General features: G+C 39.9%; 1 protein-coding gene across 1 annotated transcript in view; it reads left to right on the forward strand.

The window, feature by feature from the left end:
* Window positions 1-3,888: 3,888 nt before the first annotated feature.
* The window catches only part of LOC116701512 (filaggrin-2), a 23,846-nt gene continuing 19,346 nt past the window's right edge, over window positions 3,889-8,388 (forward strand). The window contains exon 1 of the mRNA XM_032535250.1: window positions 3,889-3,996. The gene's annotated coding sequence lies outside the window, so the exon portion shown is untranslated. The remainder of the gene's footprint in view (window positions 3,997-8,388) is intronic.

An 8,388-nucleotide genomic window follows, 5' to 3' on the forward strand; every position in this document is an offset into this window, starting at 1 on the left:
ATTGTACAAAAGACAATTAGAACTAATTATCCACCTGCGTCAGCGATGACCCGCAGGTCACGGTCCAAATAACCATATGTATGAAGTGTGCAGTGTCTTGATGATGTGTTACGGTAATTATGGCAGAACACGACGCAGAGGGAGCACTGTGCTTTCTGTGAATGACATTACTTTTTTTCTGAACTTAAGTCTCTCTAAACACAGTAGAAATAAAGTTGTCAAAGTGTGGCTCATCTTCAATTGTTTGTATAACTCGGGAACAAAAAAATGTGTTTGGGGGTGTTTTCCTCGCTCTTCTGGGATTGATTTCCGGGTCACGGAAGGCAAGAGGAAGCATAAGGGAGCGTAATGAAAAGCACCCCATGGCTTTGCCAAATTGTCTAAAGGCTTCCGCCTAGCTTAGCATCCCTCATCCTGCCTGCCGTTTAATGATTCTCTACCGAGCCCCTTATTGGATTTGTTCGCCTGATCTGACTGTCTGGTTGCGATCCTTGCGTGTATTTGGCCAAAGTAAACTTCGATCTTAAGCTGCCTGTCGGTGAGTCATGCTACTGGGGTTCAAGCTTGGTTTCTTTCTGAGCCGCTACAACATAAACTAAAATACTTTTGTGCGCAACAAAAATGCCCACCAAGTTGTAGGCGCCGATGCCATGGGTGCTCTGGAGCTTGAAAATACTCGACATTCGTTGAAAAATGAAACATTGCAGTTGTTGCTAAATGGAACATCTGTCATAGTGGGACTGGTTATGTCGCTGTCAGTCCCCTGCTCCATTGATTCTTAATTTCCTGTTTTTCCTGTAATCTGTATTTGTGAGATGCGGCGCTGTCCTGAGTTAAAAGAGAGCCTACTTTACGGCTTCATTATCGAGTTAATAGTCATGTGAGTTTGTGTCGGTAGCTGTCCATTTCCTAAGGTTCTGAAATGCAATGTTTTTCACTACTTTTTTCTTTTTAAAGGGCGTGCGCCTGTGAGCCACAGACAAAAAAAACTAATTCGGTGCCTATGCACCAAGTTGTATTTTTCTTCTTGTTATTTTTTATTTTCTTCGTCTCCAAGCTGCAGCATTGATACTAAATGCTATGCTATATGCTGTATGAGCAAAAAAAAGGTGACTCTGGCCTATTCCTATAATTCCTCATTGTTTGACAGCTTTTGTGACCTCTACCTCAGGTGATGACCCAGATAATGTAATTCACAAAATGAGATGTTGGCTGAGTAATGATGCCACAGTCATTATGCTAACATCATTAAAACAGGCACAGATGTCAGTGGTTAAATTCTAATTTCGAATGTCAATTCAAGAAAAAAAGGAAAGGTTTTTTTTTTCCATAGCATGAACTTGGTGCCTTTAGTTTGTGAAAATAGGAAAACAAATACCAGTGCTTGATTTCATGCAAACAACTTGAACATAAATGGGTGTTTTTGTGGAATATAAAAAAAAAAGAAATCAGACATTCAACAAATCTCTTTTGAACTTGTTTTTGTAAGGCTGAAACAAAATATGTGAAAAACAGACGGAGGTGCAAACCATCATTATGTAAACATTGTTTTTCAAAAGCAACAAAAGCTCTTCTTTTCTTTCACAACTTTGCTATCAAAACGTTTAAATCAGTCCTAAAATCCTGTTTTAGTGGTTATATAAGGCCATTTGTAACAGCATTGCAGCTTGTATGAGCTGTCAATCAAATGACAGATCAGATGATATTTCACAGACATTTCTATTCCACAGTTGGAACAGAAATATTCAGATTTATTCATAGTTTTATTCCTGTGTGGTTGTATTTAAAATGTGCTAATCTTGCTCTGAAAACTATAATATATCTGTCAGTTCTACACCGAGTGAAATGATTTTACCACATGAAGTGCTTTGTTTCATTCTGGCATGAATACATCGGGGGATTAAAATGATTTCATGACATCTATCAGTCAACAGCACTAGAAAGCGGAGCTGGTCTGTAAAAATAGCATCAACATACCTGCTGTCTGTTGGAGAACCTGCATGATTACACCTACATGGAATCTATAGGCCCTCAAAACTCATTTCATTTGCACATGTACAGTGCACGAAAAGGAAAATAAAGATTATTTAAAAACTTGGACATTTTTCTGGTTTCGTAGGATTTCTTTCCTGTATACAGTTTAGACTGTCAGACTATTAACTTGAAGGGGAAAAGTTCATTCATTTTGAAATAAAGGCTTGATTATTTTTACACCTTTCTGCAGTTTGGGGCCAATTTCCTGTAAAATATGGACGCTTGGTCAGGTGTCTTTGGCGTTGGTATTGAAGCTAAAAGTCTCCTTTGGCATCAGATCTAAACAAGCTTGGTCGGGACTATTGGCATCACTTTTGACGCAGTTGGGTTAAAGAAAAGCTCATGGGTGGGCTTATGAAAGGGACGTTTATGTGACACGCGGGAGGAGAATTGGACTGTTGGGTTAGGAAAAGATCGTTGGTGACACGCGGGACCCAAACCCCGGTACTTGACCCAACCACCCCCCCCCCCCCCCCCCCCCCCCCCCCCAACCAACCTCCCCACGCAGAATTTCCGCCTTTTGTACTTCTTGCTACCGTTGTTGCTCTTATAATCGACATCCTCCGACGCTGCTGCTCTGCTCGGTTTCTTTCCAGGATGTTCATTGTGTCATATCCTACGCTGGGAGCCACTGACCAAGCACCCGTATTTTACAAGTTCGGAGTGAGAACAGGTGGCTGATACATACCAGTAGTGGAATATAAAGAAGGCCATTTACTTATGTGTTGTACTTAAGTACACATTTGAGTTACTTGTACTTTACTTGAGTCTTTTCTTTTTATGCGACTTTCTACTTCTACACTACATTCAGAGAAAGATATTGTACTTTTTACTCTTTACTACATTATTCTGACAGCTTTAGTTACTTTACTTTAGGTACTTTAGTTACTTACTGCAAACAAAACACACGTAGTTTATAAAAAAGTTTTATTATAAATGAAACTACCCAACAATATACAACAAGTACAGCAGAAATTATAAGACAATAAAACGTCCCTAAAATGTGAGTACTTTTATTTTTAATAGTCCATTTTCCTGATGATACTTAAAGACTTTTAGTTAAGTAACATTTTAAATGCAGGAGTTTTACTGATTTATCATAACCTAGATGGTAAACTGAACAGAAACACCAGAATATGTTTACTGAGATAACATCTCTGACTAGTTGTGTACTCATCATTGGTATAGGTCTGTCACCCGGGCCAATCAGGTCTTTGGGACTTCTTCAGTCGTAAACTTGAATTGTGAAGCACCTAAAATTGTAAATAGGTGGGCGTGGTTACATTTGCGGGGAGCTCGGTCAAGGCCAAAGGCTTGACCCTAATCTTCAATTAAAAGAACGCCAGATGCCAAAGTGATTAGAGGGAATTCAAATAGAGTTTGACCCAACCCTGGGATTTCACAGTGAGAACTTACAGCCCGTGTAACACTCTGAAATGGGTTTGCAGAGTTAAAAAAACTCAGTTTAAAAAAATTTCAAATTTGTTTTTTCCATCTTCTGTAAACTAGCGTAATTTAAAGCCCAAATAAAAGTTATGATGGTCTGTTAATCTAAAGACCTCTTCTTGCTTAAATTAGGTTTTTAAGTTACTGATGATCACTGCCCTGCTCAGATCATCTCCAACTTTCTCCCAATGGTTGAGTAAGGAATTAGTTTCTTAAAAATATTCACAAGTCTCATGCAAAAAAGCAACCCCTGACACAAAATGGCAGTTGGGAGCTAGTTATGAGCTAGGGTGAAGGTACATGAGAGAGAGAGAGAGAGAGAGAGAGAGAGAGAGAGAGAGAGAGAGAGAGAGAGAGAGAGAAGAGAGAGAGAGGAAGAGGAGAGAGAGAGAGAGAGAGGAGAGAGAGAGAGAGGAGAGGCGAGAGAGAGAGAGAATTATCTACCTAAAGCCAATCCTCCTCAAGCTCATCAGTGTGCTGAATGGACTAACCAGCTTGGGAACATAAAACTTGCAGGTAATAAAACTTATTGTTTCTTTTTCACAAAGTTGTTTTTTATTTCTTAAAAGCAAAACCTCTGGTATTTTAAACATATCTGAACAAGTGTTAATCTTCTCGTTTGAGCTACTCGATCAGGCAATGTTGGAACACAAAGTTAAAACTGAACTCCTCAGGTAGTTTACAGCGATGTACGTTATGTGAATCATGCTCCTGCATACTGAATGAGATGTTGATGTTATGTGTTTAAATCACCTGCACTTTTTAGGGAAAACTGTTTGTCTCATTTTCAATATCGCAAAAATAAGCGTGATTCATTTAGTTATGTAATACACTTATAAGGATTTTCTATATGGGGCAGAAGACTATAAGCTGGAAGCTTATGTGCTGTATGTACATACTGTACAAATAGCACAGCAGCTCTAGAGTGATTGATTGAGTAATTTAATTTCTGCCAAAAATATATCTGAACTTGTTCTGAAATTTAAAAAAAAAACACCCTTAAAAATGATTTAACAATGTACTGACTGAACCTTGGGCAAGACTTTTCCTGGTGTAGGAACGTGATATTGGAAAATGTACTTTATTATGTATTTGCATTTCTATTTTTGCTCAATGATTCTCCATAAAAGGCTGCATGAATCTTTGTTATAAACCAAAGGGCCTGTCATTTCAAATTACTGCATCTCGTGTCAGTGAACAATAAGCAGCCCGCTAAGCTAAAGACACTTCCTGAACTTACATAAAGCGTTGTTGCGCTGTGATATGAAGTTGATGGTTTATGTTGAAAGACTTGAACTGAAGTCTTGAAATGAAAGGGTTCTTGCACATGTGTTCATTGCCATTTAACAATGTGAAATAACATTTTAATTATTGCATTAAAACCTCTTTTAAATGTAAGATTTGACTTGGCAGCATCAGTAAATTGCAGCCGATGGGTAACTGAATATGATTCATTTTGCGGTGTTTTTGTACCTTGTTTTTGTACCTTGACCGGTACAAGAAACTATCTTGGTGCCGATAATTTCTGGCTAAATTAATCCCCCCCCAATTCCCAACTGTCCCAATCTCTTTATGCATCTTCAGCCACGTCTAATATTCAGCGCCGGTTTGATGAGCTCTAGCTCACGTGCGGCTAAGATCTTGAGGTATTTGACACCTTGTCTTTAGCCTTCATGCAATCGCCTTACGTGTTTACAGCTGGAGTTTACAAGTATAAATACATCCAGTTAAGTCATCATCAAATTGTATAAGCAAAGCAATTCAAATAGACAGTACTGTAGCAGCTGTATCTCATTCAGTGATCATTTGCTGTGCTATCATTCCATTAGCATAAGTGTTGTGGTTTGTTCAGATGTGTCACATTGGTCTTATATTTGTTTTGCAAAGTAAGTAGTGTGATTATTAAGTTCATAAATTGTTTCAATCGAAATCTCTCTTCCAACTTAACATCAGTAATGTGTGTCAAATAATACAGGGGAGTCGGTACAACTGTTGTTGTTGTCTTGGCGTTCTCTTCAGTCCCTTCCTGTGTGTTCTGCGGGCCGTTTGGCCCAGTCTATGCTGATGGGCTGGAGGCCACGTGCAGCACTGAGACCTTGGTTTGATTCCTCTTCATTAGCTGCAGCGAAGCCAGGGACAGCTTACAGAAGCCAAACAAAATGTCAGGAGATCCATCACCCCTCAGGTCACAAATCCACTTCTTGACAAGCGTGACAACGTGTCTCACTCAATCGCCGACAGCCAAGAATAAAAAAAAAACGACATTTCAAAGATTGAACAGGGACTTAAATCCTTGGGTGGTGGGAAGATGGATAACCTTAAAAAAAATGAAATGCTTCTAATTAATTTTGCCAAAACACATTGAAGTTTCTTTTTAACTTAATCTATCTCCTATCTCTATTGGATTTATTCTTGACCCCAATCAGAGAGCACCATCTTCTGTTGTTTTATTTACCAACCTTAGTCTGTGACGCAACAGTCTTGCATTGCTAGACTCCACAGCGATGCAGAGTAAAGTCTGGCTCCACTACAGAAACATTACAGGATAGGAGGAACAAATGCTCTGGGTTGTTATTATTTCTTTAAACCAATCACCATCATCTTTGGCGGCACTAAACTCTGGTCACAGCGACGGTGGCTTTGCAAAATAGTCTCAGGCAGGAACGTGTTTGGTGGAACATTTTCAACCCGCAAAACAAAATGCCACATACAATATTAAATGAAGGTAACACAAGTTCACACAATACAGTAACGTGAGCTATTTAAATTAGCTGGACACGTAGTTGCCATTTGTCTTCTACCAGTGTATCGCCGTGTGTACTTCATGCACATCAATTCCACCAATTAGCCCCTAAATGTCCCAGTTACAGAGTAAATGCCATAAGCATATTCTTTGTGAATCTTAACAATCATTCCCCGAAACAACCAAACAACCCTGCCTTGTTGCACAATCAAATATTTCTTCAAATTTGCCATTTTCAGCGTGTAGCTTGCTAGGTCCGAGTTCGGAGTTCAGTGAGGGACATCTGGCTAATAACTGGATATGTACTTCCGTTGATCCAGACCAGTGGTGCAATGACATCTGTGATGTCACAGTATGTCCTCATTTTAGTAGTTTTGCATGGCTCATTTTAAACCACGGCCTGATGTTTTACTAACCCTAAATATTTTTGTTGCCTAAACTTAACTAGTTGGGATTCACAATGTTTACTACGTGTTTAAAACTGCACCCGTTACATTAAATAGACCGGTCCCATTACTACGGTCATGTTAAATTTTCACCGTGCAGCAGTTATTAGAACGGTCATATGTTTTAGGTGTTTTGTTGATCTGAGCAGCACGGGTTAGCCTGAGTTCACTTCACCCACGTTCACACAAATTGTTTTCCACTCCTAATGCTGTCATAGGAAGCATATCTATATCCACGACTTTCCACTTCCGAGTTGCCCTCGCTCTGTTGGAAATCCCGCCTGATGTCACTCTTTTCGGATGTCCCGCTACCTTCCGCTTGCTTTGTGTTGGAATTTTCCAGTGGATTTAGGAGGATTATGGTTAACTGCTCCTCAAATCTCTGCAGGGTAAATCCAGACAGCATGTCTACATTGCTAGTGACCTTCTTAGGCAAGACAATAGCAAAACATCCATATCCATCCACATTGTGAACATGAATTATTGGACATTTCTTTGTTTATCACATTAAAATGTTTGGTAATGGTAATGTTTAAGGTTAGGGTTAGAGTCAGGTTACTTTGGCTTTGTCTCACTTGGCTCGTTTTCATCTAACTTAAAGGTGCAATATGTAATACTGACAGCTAGTATTTAAAATAGTTACTGCAGCACAAATTCAAAATACTGGAGAGAGTCGTCTCCCCCGCCCCCTTCCTCCCCAGGCTCGAAGTTTCCGGAGGTTGCCAGGCTGAGACCGCAGCATTGACAACAATGTTGCTAGACACTTGTCTCACATAGGACATTAACTCACAGCACAGCAAAGCCGCTAACGTTAGATGCTAGCTATATTGACAGTCCTAAAAGGCTGTGCTCACGCGGAGCTCTGTACCGAACTGACAGACCCATGTTTTCGGCTTTGAGTTACGATTACGTTAAGAATTACACTACCTTGCCGTCCTCTCCACCCGATGGACAGACCCTTTATTTGCTTAGAATTACGGCAACAATTGCTAAACACACTGAAAACTCACGGTCTTCCCAATTTACAGCCTCCCTGTCTTGGCCTAAAATAACTCACAGTTGTGAGCTACGGCCGTGGTCCGCTTACCCGGTCCTTAACCATCTGGGTCTGATTTGTTTTTGCATGTAACCAACTCGGGTACTCTAGCTATATAATTCAATGTGAGTACACAATTGAAATGAAATTGAAATTGAAATGACATTAAATGCCCGTCCCATGTCGGTGATAAATTACCCTGAAGCTAATGCTTACCAGTTCAGGGGGAAATTAGTCAACTCGGTGTCCTTTTGGGCTCTAAGCTGTCTCCATCTTTCAAATACATCTCCAATATTTACCCAGAGGTTCATCTCTGGTCATGCAACTGTTAGAAACATGCCGTTTTTTTTTAGGTCGGGTAGAATCTGTTTCAGTTGACACATTTGTTTGCTGCTTTCATCGCCAATGCTGCCTAACGTTACAGCTGTAGTGCACTGGGTTTAAGTTTGTACAGGTACTGTATATCTGGCAACCCGGCCTAGCTGCCAAACTGGGCAGTTGATACCAACACACAGGTCTTAACACAGAACCGTACTACTGGCATTAGCATTGTTAGCAGAAAAGATATTTCAACTTAGCATGTTTCATTAATATCTGATGATGCATTGGGCTCATTTGGGGATTTATTACAGTCAATACATTACATGTTGGACCTTTAAGGAAGCCGTCGATGGGTGGCCTTT

The sequence above is a fragment of the Etheostoma spectabile genome, chromosome 14 (assembly GCF_008692095.1).
Source record: "Etheostoma spectabile isolate EspeVRDwgs_2016 chromosome 14, UIUC_Espe_1.0, whole genome shotgun sequence".
NCBI classification, from domain to species: Eukaryota; Metazoa; Chordata; class Actinopteri; order Perciformes; family Percidae; genus Etheostoma; species Etheostoma spectabile.